The sequence below is a fragment of the Fopius arisanus genome, unplaced genomic scaffold (genome assembly GCF_000806365.1).
Source record: "Fopius arisanus strain USDA-PBARC FA_bdor unplaced genomic scaffold, ASM80636v1 scaffold00009, whole genome shotgun sequence".
Lineage (NCBI taxonomy): Eukaryota > Metazoa > Arthropoda > Insecta > Hymenoptera > Braconidae > Fopius > Fopius arisanus.
This window is the reverse complement of record NW_011887748.1, coordinates 813,148-822,062: the sequence shown is the minus strand read 5'-3', so window position 1 is coordinate 822,062 and position 8,915 is coordinate 813,148. Positions and strand designations below refer to the sequence as shown.

The window sequence follows — 8,915 nt, the reverse complement described above, 5'->3', positions numbered from 1 at the left end:
CCTACCACCCACCCCCCCACTTGGAACCGGTAGGCCATGACGAACAATGATATCGGGTATTTGATTTGTAACCGACGACAATACGTACCCGCTTCGCGGTGCAGTGGCGGCTGCACCGATGTGTTTCTCACTCCAGTTTACCTCTGGCCCTCCATATAACTGTTTCGCATACAACCCCCCCCCAACCCAACCCCCCAACCACCCCATTCTTGTGTTGGCAATGCAAAAGGGGGAAGAGACTTGCCTTGTGTATACCGCAGTTAAACAGAAAGCCAAGTACAAGGCGTACGGGCCCATGTCGATACCAGTAGCGGGGGCTAATGCAACGAACCACCCCCTCTCACCCTCCCAAACTCAGCCCCCCCCCCTCCCCCTTCTCTAGGGTACGCGTATGTGTACGGATGAGGGGATGGGAGGTTATAAACCCTCACAGCCTCTTGGCTCCTTACTAACGACGAGAGTCTACCCTCTGTCACCCAATCTAACACTCAACCTTCACTCTACCGGGGTAGATTCTCCAACCCCTCCTTTTGTCTCCCCCCTCGGCTTTTGGAATCGCTTTATCGAGCCATCGGCTGTGGGCGATTATGTTACTTGACTTTGGACGACAAACTAAATTGACTTTTCGATAGTGGCAATCAGAGAGGCTAGAAGGCGGTTAATTGACATTTTGTTACGATTCGGGGGGTGGTTAAGGGGTGGTTTTACCATTTCTACATTTTTAGAGCTTGATTTTGGCTTGTCGGTGGCGGGCAATTTGGATTTTTGGGGCTGCATTTGATTTGATTGGTTTAATCCTCTTTAGAAATTGCTGGAAATTTTTTTTCAATCGGGGATTTTTATTCTGTAGATATTAAAAATGTATTTGAAAGAAAAAGATTAATTAAAAATTAATTGGAAAATTACCCTAAACTATTCTAGATGGAGTTCAAAATGCTGCCCTCCATGTTCTTCAATATATTCAATAATAATATCACCCCTGAGAATATTCAAAAAAATATTATAATGTAAATATATGACTCCGCGAAAATATCAGCTCGGAAAATATTGCAACCCGAGATATTACGCTATCATTATATTATTTAAAAAAATATAACAAATGAAACAATTATGACATAAATAATTTTTCAGTTGCAATACTTTTTGTTGTAATTTTTTGCGGTAATATTTCGAGTTATATTGTTTCAATGGGTAACCAAAACGACTGATCAATAGACAACACTATTTATCCCCACAAAACGAGATTGACCGGTGTCTCATGACCATCAAGCTCCACCGCGTCCATCCCGACAATTTCGTGATAGGTGAAGAGGTAGGGATGAGTCAGAGGGGTTTGATATAGGTGGTCGTGATTGATATTTAGGCGCGCCACTTAACACTTAAGAGGATTAACGTGCACAGGGGGTTGGAAAAGGGTGGGTGTACAAGGATCCGTCGAAGGGTGGCCCTGTGGGGTAAATGCGGTGGCCAGAAACTAGACGAGTGAAGAGGTCCGAGAAGGAGGGGAATTGAACGATTTGAGGGTTAGGATGATGTATCCAGGGTGTACACCTTCCACGTCTCCCCCTCATTTTCCCTCTGTCTTCCACCCACCCCCGGGGAGGCGAAATCCCTCTGATGTGACCAGTGAATCAGGACATGGAACGAGAGGACACTGTGCTCTTGGCACAACTCGGAAAAGACCCCCTTCCATCGTCGTTAGCTTCGACACCCAACCCCATGGTATCTGGCGTTTTGTGGGGGGGTGAAAAGGGGGAGGGAGAAGGCAGAGGGGGATATATATCCACCCCCTTCAACTTGCAAGCCTATATCCGAGAAACACGCTAGAACGCCCAAGCTCTGATTACAGTTAGTACAGTCTGCTGGTCTAAACCCCCATATAACGCGTCACACGTCTATCTCGGACACTGGGGCTTTATATGAGAGAGAGGCTTGATTGAATTTCTCATCTAATCGCGACTAAAGTACAAGAAAAATTAATGCACCAGTTGTACAATCAAAGTTAATTATCAACAGATTAAAATTAATCAACGATTTTGCAACAAAGGCAAAAAGCCGCAAAAAGGAAAGTCTTTTGTCTAGAATTTTGAGAGAACAAAAATTATCGTTAATTAAAAATTTTCTGTTTGACTTATTTAAATTTATAAGTCCGCTGTTAAGTTCGCGATGATAATTTACAAGGACGCCGGTGCTTTGAGAAAGCCCTCGAGATGTGAGGCAATCCATCAACTCAATTAAATTCAATATATATATTGAAACGAATAAATTAATGTATCGCACATTTCGTGGGCGTTTGAGGGAATTCACTAACCGAGGCAAATTTAATTCGCACGACTTAACGCGTGACGAAATGGTACCGTCACTCCTCAGTATATGGGCCGCGAGTAGGTCATAACTATTTAAATCCCGATCCAAGAGACTCAGCCCATCCCAACATTTCCCCTATCCCCTACTCCCCTTTATCCACACACGAGAAACGACCGACAAATTGTTGTATTAGTCACACCGAGTTTGTATTAATAAGTCCTCGCCTAGACGCCATTGTTGAAGTACCAACAATGCACCATATGTGTGTACATATAATAAACACTTGAGGTCACGTTATGAATCATAGGGACTACATAATATAAGACACAATGGAAAAAGGAAAAATTGATGATTCACGAAAAATTTAAATTCTCAATTTAGTGAATTCCCATTTTAGTCTCTAGTAATATTCCATCAGTTTTTCTATCGCAATTTTAGTTGAAAAATTTTCAACCCCCACCGAAAAGTTATTTTCAACCCTCTGAATCAATCTATCCAACTTTTCCACTCTGTTCCGCACTCCATCAAACGAATGTATGAGAAAAAAAATATTCAGGAAGATGTAAAATTTACCTGCAAGGTGCGCTGTTCCGTCATTTTATCCGCCAGTCCAGTGAACTTTCTCCCCATCCACGAAACACAAGCCTGAAAATAAATTACATTCTGTTAACAGAGTGAAATTTGAATATCCAAAAAAGTTGTTTCCAATTTAATCTCTTGAATCGTTAAAATTGGAAAAATCACTAACGATTAAAAATACTCACACCAAATTAATTTAAATTACCCAGAAGTTATAAAAAGTAATTATTTTTGTCAATGACGAATGAGAATAATTCATCTCGTCAATAAAAATCATAATTTCTATTCAACTCTAAAAAATTGCAAAAATATCAAAGAATTCCCTCACCTCCGTCCCTCAATCACTCATGACTTCACCGACTTCCACACGTCCTCATCTCCATGATCGCCAGAAAAACCGACCACCAGGACAGTAGTCCATCCAAAACACGACAGACCCCACCAGGCCACTAAAACAATAAAAAAGAAAACTCCATCAACAAATTAATCATTAAAAAAATGTCAATACATCCCTGGAAAATTTATCGCGATCATTAGACCGAAAATCATAATTAATTTCCCCTGAAATCGTCTGTAATAAAAAAGAAGGGAGAAATGAGGACTTCCCAGGAAGAATCCACCCCTGGAATAACTGCTAAAATCAATCCTGAATGCGAACTCACCCCCAGAAATAAGTTAGTAATAATATTTCCACAATATCTCTCCCCGGATTGGATGTTATTTCATTATATTTTATTGCTGCCGTCGTTTCTGCATAAGACGGTAGATATCCCGAAGAGTTTCGGGAAATGGAAGAACGAAATGAAAGGAGTTGCAACCCTCGGTTTATCATCTCCACAACCCGTCATACACCACTGGATGAATTTACCGAGAACTCATTATTGGCAAGGTTTATTCTTCGCTAAATTCATCGCATACTTTCCCAACGCTGAGAGAAAATACTCTTCATCTCGAGTGAATGTAAAAGTGAGAAGCGATCGGCAAGTGGAGGAAAAATAATCAGACCTATCCGAAGAGGTGAAAAAAGTTAAAAAAAAAAGTGGAAAATGATATAAAAATCTTTTCTCATTTTCTTTGGTGGGTAGTTTGGAGTTCTCGAACCGATAGTTTGCGCTTTGCTTTTGCATCTGCAAGGGCCAATGGAATACGAGTGCAAGCGTGAGCGCATTTATACGAGATACTCTCTTTTCCGATTCTTTATCCATTTTTTTTTTACTATTCCGGCTATTTCCCACGCCCCAACGACGGCTGTAAACGACATTATTGGGTTTCCATGGACCGTGGGGCGAACAAAAAAAAAATACCGTTTTATTTTCGTATTTTAGTATTCAAAACGGAGGAAAAAATTATTCGACTCCATCAGGGGTGGGAATGATAATACACCGTTGATACGTTCTGGTCTTCAAAAAATCGTCAAGATCCAGTTTTACTTTTTAAGAATTTTCCTCATATTAACTTACCCCGTGAATTTCCCTGACTTTCACAGTTGGAAAATTCGATTTTCCATTTGATAAGAATATTTATTATTAAATAACAAATTCAAATATTTAAGAGAATCTAAAACTAAATTTCGTTTTCAATAAAAATTTTCCGTTTTCCACTTGATTCCCGAGAAAAACTATCCAAAAATTAAATTATCCTGCGAAATTCCAATTATTATTACAATATAACAATAAAAATACCGATAATCTCGGATAAATTCGAAGAACTATTATCGCCGATTAATAATCACAATCTCTCAATATTTGATTTGTCGGGAGACAGTAGAACAAAGAGGAGATGAAGATAGTCCGGTGTAAAAAGGGAGAGCCTCAACCCCGAGGAAAGACAACTATAACCCAGATAGAAAGAGGTGGTGAGGGTGAGGAAGATGGAGAATAAAGACAGAGTGTCTGGACGGTCTGCGTAACAATCCTATCTCATCGTGTAAATCTCGGTACTCGTAACGAAGCGGCAAATCGAAACTAAACGGGGCGGGCCCCTGTGAATGGAAGATCGGAAAATAACGTTACGCCGATGCCTTGACGCCACTTCCGGTTTCCTTCTTTCTCCCTGTTATAGCATCAAGACACCTAAACACAATCGTTATCTATTATTTTAACCATCCCCTTCCCCCCAACCCCTCCTCAGCCGCCACTTCCACCCCCACCGCCTCACCACCCCCAAACTAATTCATTTCCATGCAAATGACAAACCGATAAATTTTCCATTTTCCTCATTTTAAAATTCAAATATTCCTCCACCACGAGTATTCCTAAATAATTCATAATTCCACCCTTAAATACCCGAACAAAACTAAAATTCAGATAGTTCCCATGCAAATTTATTAATTGATAAATTTTCAATTAAATTTTCAAACTTTTTCATTCCACCGAATTGCTAATACCGTGTTATTCATAACTGTCTATCCGTGAATTTCCGCCCGAGCGTCTTTATTTCATTGCATTATTCATAAGAAGAGAAAAGAAAAATAAATGTTGAATAGTGAGAGGGAGAGTGAGAGAGGTAGGAGTGAAATACGAAGAGAAAAAAAAAAGACGTGGTGGGGAAGAAAAAAGAAAAATGACAGGAAGCGACACGCGAGTAACCCACGTCAATAAAAATGTTTTCTCTAATTATTTACGAGGCAAAGAATTCGTTAACTCATTAAAAGCCATGGGGTACAGAGAAAAATAGCTCATCAGGTTTTGTTGGATTGCGTACACCTATGAAATCCGCCAACAGCAGGAAACGAGTTGATGCCAATCTCATTGCTATCTCTGAGATGTTAAGAGTAATATAAATTCAAGCGTAAGACCTGAGCTGTATTATTTTAAATAAATCATGTGATTACCGGCATTGTTCCGCGCTGAATTGACGGAGAGACGAAAAAAAGAGAAAAAAAAAAAACAACAATCCTGAGAAATCTAGATAAAACGATTTACCCACCCGATCTGAGACGATCATTTCATTATTTTGCCCGGAAAAATGTCCCCTGAAACTATCAATTCCACTCCCAGCAATTTAAATTCCATCTCCCCCCAGTCCCCGAATCACCAACCAAAACTATTATTTAAAATAAATTACATAACCATTTGTATCGTCCCCGTAACAGTCGCACGTCAATTGCTGCATATTATTCATGCGTATATATACATTGGCAAAACCGCATTGACAAACACGTGAGAATTAGAAATTTGTTACGTGCTGTATATTTCCACCGTCAAATCATTATAATATTTTAATGTTAAGGTAATTCGACGACTGGTCGATGTACACCAAGATTTATTCAATAAATACGTAACGCTCTATGTTAAATTTTCGTATTGAGAGGAAAGATAAAGATAGGGGATAAAAATTTCAATCAAGATATATGGAATTGATTCAGCCGATGTGTTACGAATGTACATACGACAAAACACGTATTACGTATAAGCGAAGTCCGCACTAGAGATCAATACACATAATAGAGCGTATCTATAGCTGAGTGGCTGCAACCCGTGCTCATTTACTTAATTGTGTTCTATACGGGCGGGTACGTGCATATATAGATATAACAAAAGTATGGGGTATATATATTCGTAAATGTATGTGTGTATGTCAGCCTCTCTGTGGCCGCAGAACCCCTTTTACCAAGTCACTCCCTCTGCCCAACTATTTACTCCCTTCTATCAACCCTTTTGCTTAATACATTCGCTCGCGCGCATCCCGATCACTCGAAATCGATTGCACATACTGCGAGAGCTAAAAATTTCACTCAGAAATTGGTCTTCCACGAGCTCACAGCAATATTCTATGGAATTACGCATTTTTTTTTTTGCTGTGTAATTACCAAGTGCTCCGCATAGTTTTAATTTTTATTCTGTCACTTCGGTAATTGGAAAAAATTACGTACGGATGAGGCATTATTTATATTTTTCACCGAGGGTTAGAGAAATCCATCAAAAATTTCGAGAAATTATTTCTATGGATTTTTTTGGATTAATAAACAAATTGAAAAAATAAACATCTTAATTATTCATATCAATTAATCAATCATTAAATTCATATAAAAAATTATCTCCATTTTGCGATTAACAATTGCGGAGGAAAAAAAAATTCTCGCAATAAAATGAAAGTTGCACATAAAATTTCAATCGTTTCCCAAAATTTTTAATAATGATTAATTATTATGATTAATATAAGTTGATTTATCTCTGAGTGTAAGACGCGCGAAATTCCTCGGAGACTGTTCGCCGTTCTTGTTTCCGTCGATATAATATAAAATTCGATAATTGCTCTTCATTAATTGCATCTATCCATTATAATAGCATGCCTCCATTATTATTTATTACGATGTGATGCATTGTGAGCGGTATTATACCGAGGGAAACTAGATATTGTGCACAATACATTCGCCGAACTATTACATTCCATCATTTTCGGAATTTAATACCGGTTTAGTTGATTTTCATTAATCAACATGAGGGCCATTCCGTTATGTTTAATTGCGATATCAATAACAGATCTTCAAGATATTATTAATGCCGCAGGACTGATCGGCAAAAAGACATTCAAAAAAATTCAAGATTTATAAACAATTTAAAAATCAAATTTTAAATAATTGCCACTCACGTCATTATATAAAACAACATCCTCATTTTAATCATCTGGAAATAATTCTTGGGCGGTAATTTATCAGAATTATTACTGAATTTAAATATAAAACACAGAAATGTAAGAGTTCTTGGCGCATTCGTAATAAAAAGAAATTTTTTAATAAAAAAATATTTGACAACCGGTAAAAAGCGCAGGTGTAAAGTTAATAAAAGCAGTTTACAAGTGTCAGTGAATCAGAGCGAACAACAAAATGTCCACCACAATTATGCTGTAATTAACCCAGCAACATAGGAAAGCGAGTGGCATGTCGAGGCGTCAGTGGTACAGGTGGTTGGGATCGGGATGAGAACGGGATGAGACCAGGGATTTTTGTATTTAGCGGTTGGCAGAGGCAGATCTATGTCCCCCTCTCCATCTGCCCTTCGACGTTTACATGTTTACACGCACCGAGTGGCTGCATTATGCATGTTTGCGGTACCAGAAGCGAATCCCAACTACCTCTCCCCCCGCCCCCCCCCCTCGAATTTTATATTTTCACGATAAAATATTTATAAAAAATCAACAACTCACAATACAGCAAATTCCACCCCGAAATTGATTCACAAATATCTGGCAAGGGATGTATATGGTTAGCAAAATTCTCCCGTTTCGAATAGGCGAATTTTGCATTGCGCGGGGTGGGATGGGGGGGGGGGGTGGCTCGAGGTGATGATGATGATAGAGAGAGAGTGAGAGAGAATGAGGATGAGGGAGAGGACCCCGTGGTATGGGAGTTTGGCTTGCGGAGAATTCGAGTAAATTGGAGCTAGGTCGTCGTAGCCAGGGATGAACAGGGGTGGGAATGATTCACCCACCCCCTCATCCTCTCCAGCACACCATCCCCTGACGATTTTGTAGGTAACCTATACGAGGAGGGAGGGTTTTGGAATTGGTTGGGTGATGATCGTGGAGCAGGATAGCCGCTCACAACTTTGGAGGATGAACGTCAAATCAAAATGACAATCCTCGCAAATCATTTCGAATATTTCATAATGGGCGCGAAATATCATTACCTGGTGGCGGCGTGTGGCCATCCCCTGGGGGGGGAAGGGGTGAGTATGAGGGGCATTCACTCCCCCATGAATGTTGATAGGAGTGAGAGGACAGAGGACAGAGGACAGACACCATGTATAACATTCATTTGAATCTGAACGAGTGAGTGAATGCGTATCGCGACGCATCGACGCACACCAATATGAAGACCTGTGGACATGCATGTCAGTATATACAAAGGCAAGTGAAAGGGGGTGGTAGGGGGGGAGGGAGGAGGGAGGAGGGAGGAGGAGGAGGGTAGAAAACAGAGGACGTTGAATTACGTTGGAGGTAACGAGTTTAGCTGGTGGAATCGGGTTCCACCGTGAGAGCGATCCCATCCTAGCCCCCCGAGAGCGATCCCATCCTAGCCCCCCTTC

At 40.0% G+C, this 8,915-nt stretch overlaps 1 protein-coding gene across 2 annotated transcripts in view; it reads right to left on the bottom strand.

Moving 5' to 3' along the window:
* LOC105274058 (protein bric-a-brac 1) overlaps positions 1 to 8,915 on the bottom strand; it is a 208,786-nt gene that overhangs the window by 122,781 nt on the left and 77,090 nt on the right. For both annotated transcript variants that reach the window (XM_011316870.1, XM_011316872.1), the window contains exons 6-7: positions 3,215 to 3,335; positions 2,881 to 2,952 (exon numbers count right to left, since the gene is read on the bottom strand). The gene's annotated coding sequence lies outside the window, so the exon portion shown is untranslated. The remainder of the gene's footprint in view (positions 1 to 2,880; positions 2,953 to 3,214; positions 3,336 to 8,915) is intronic.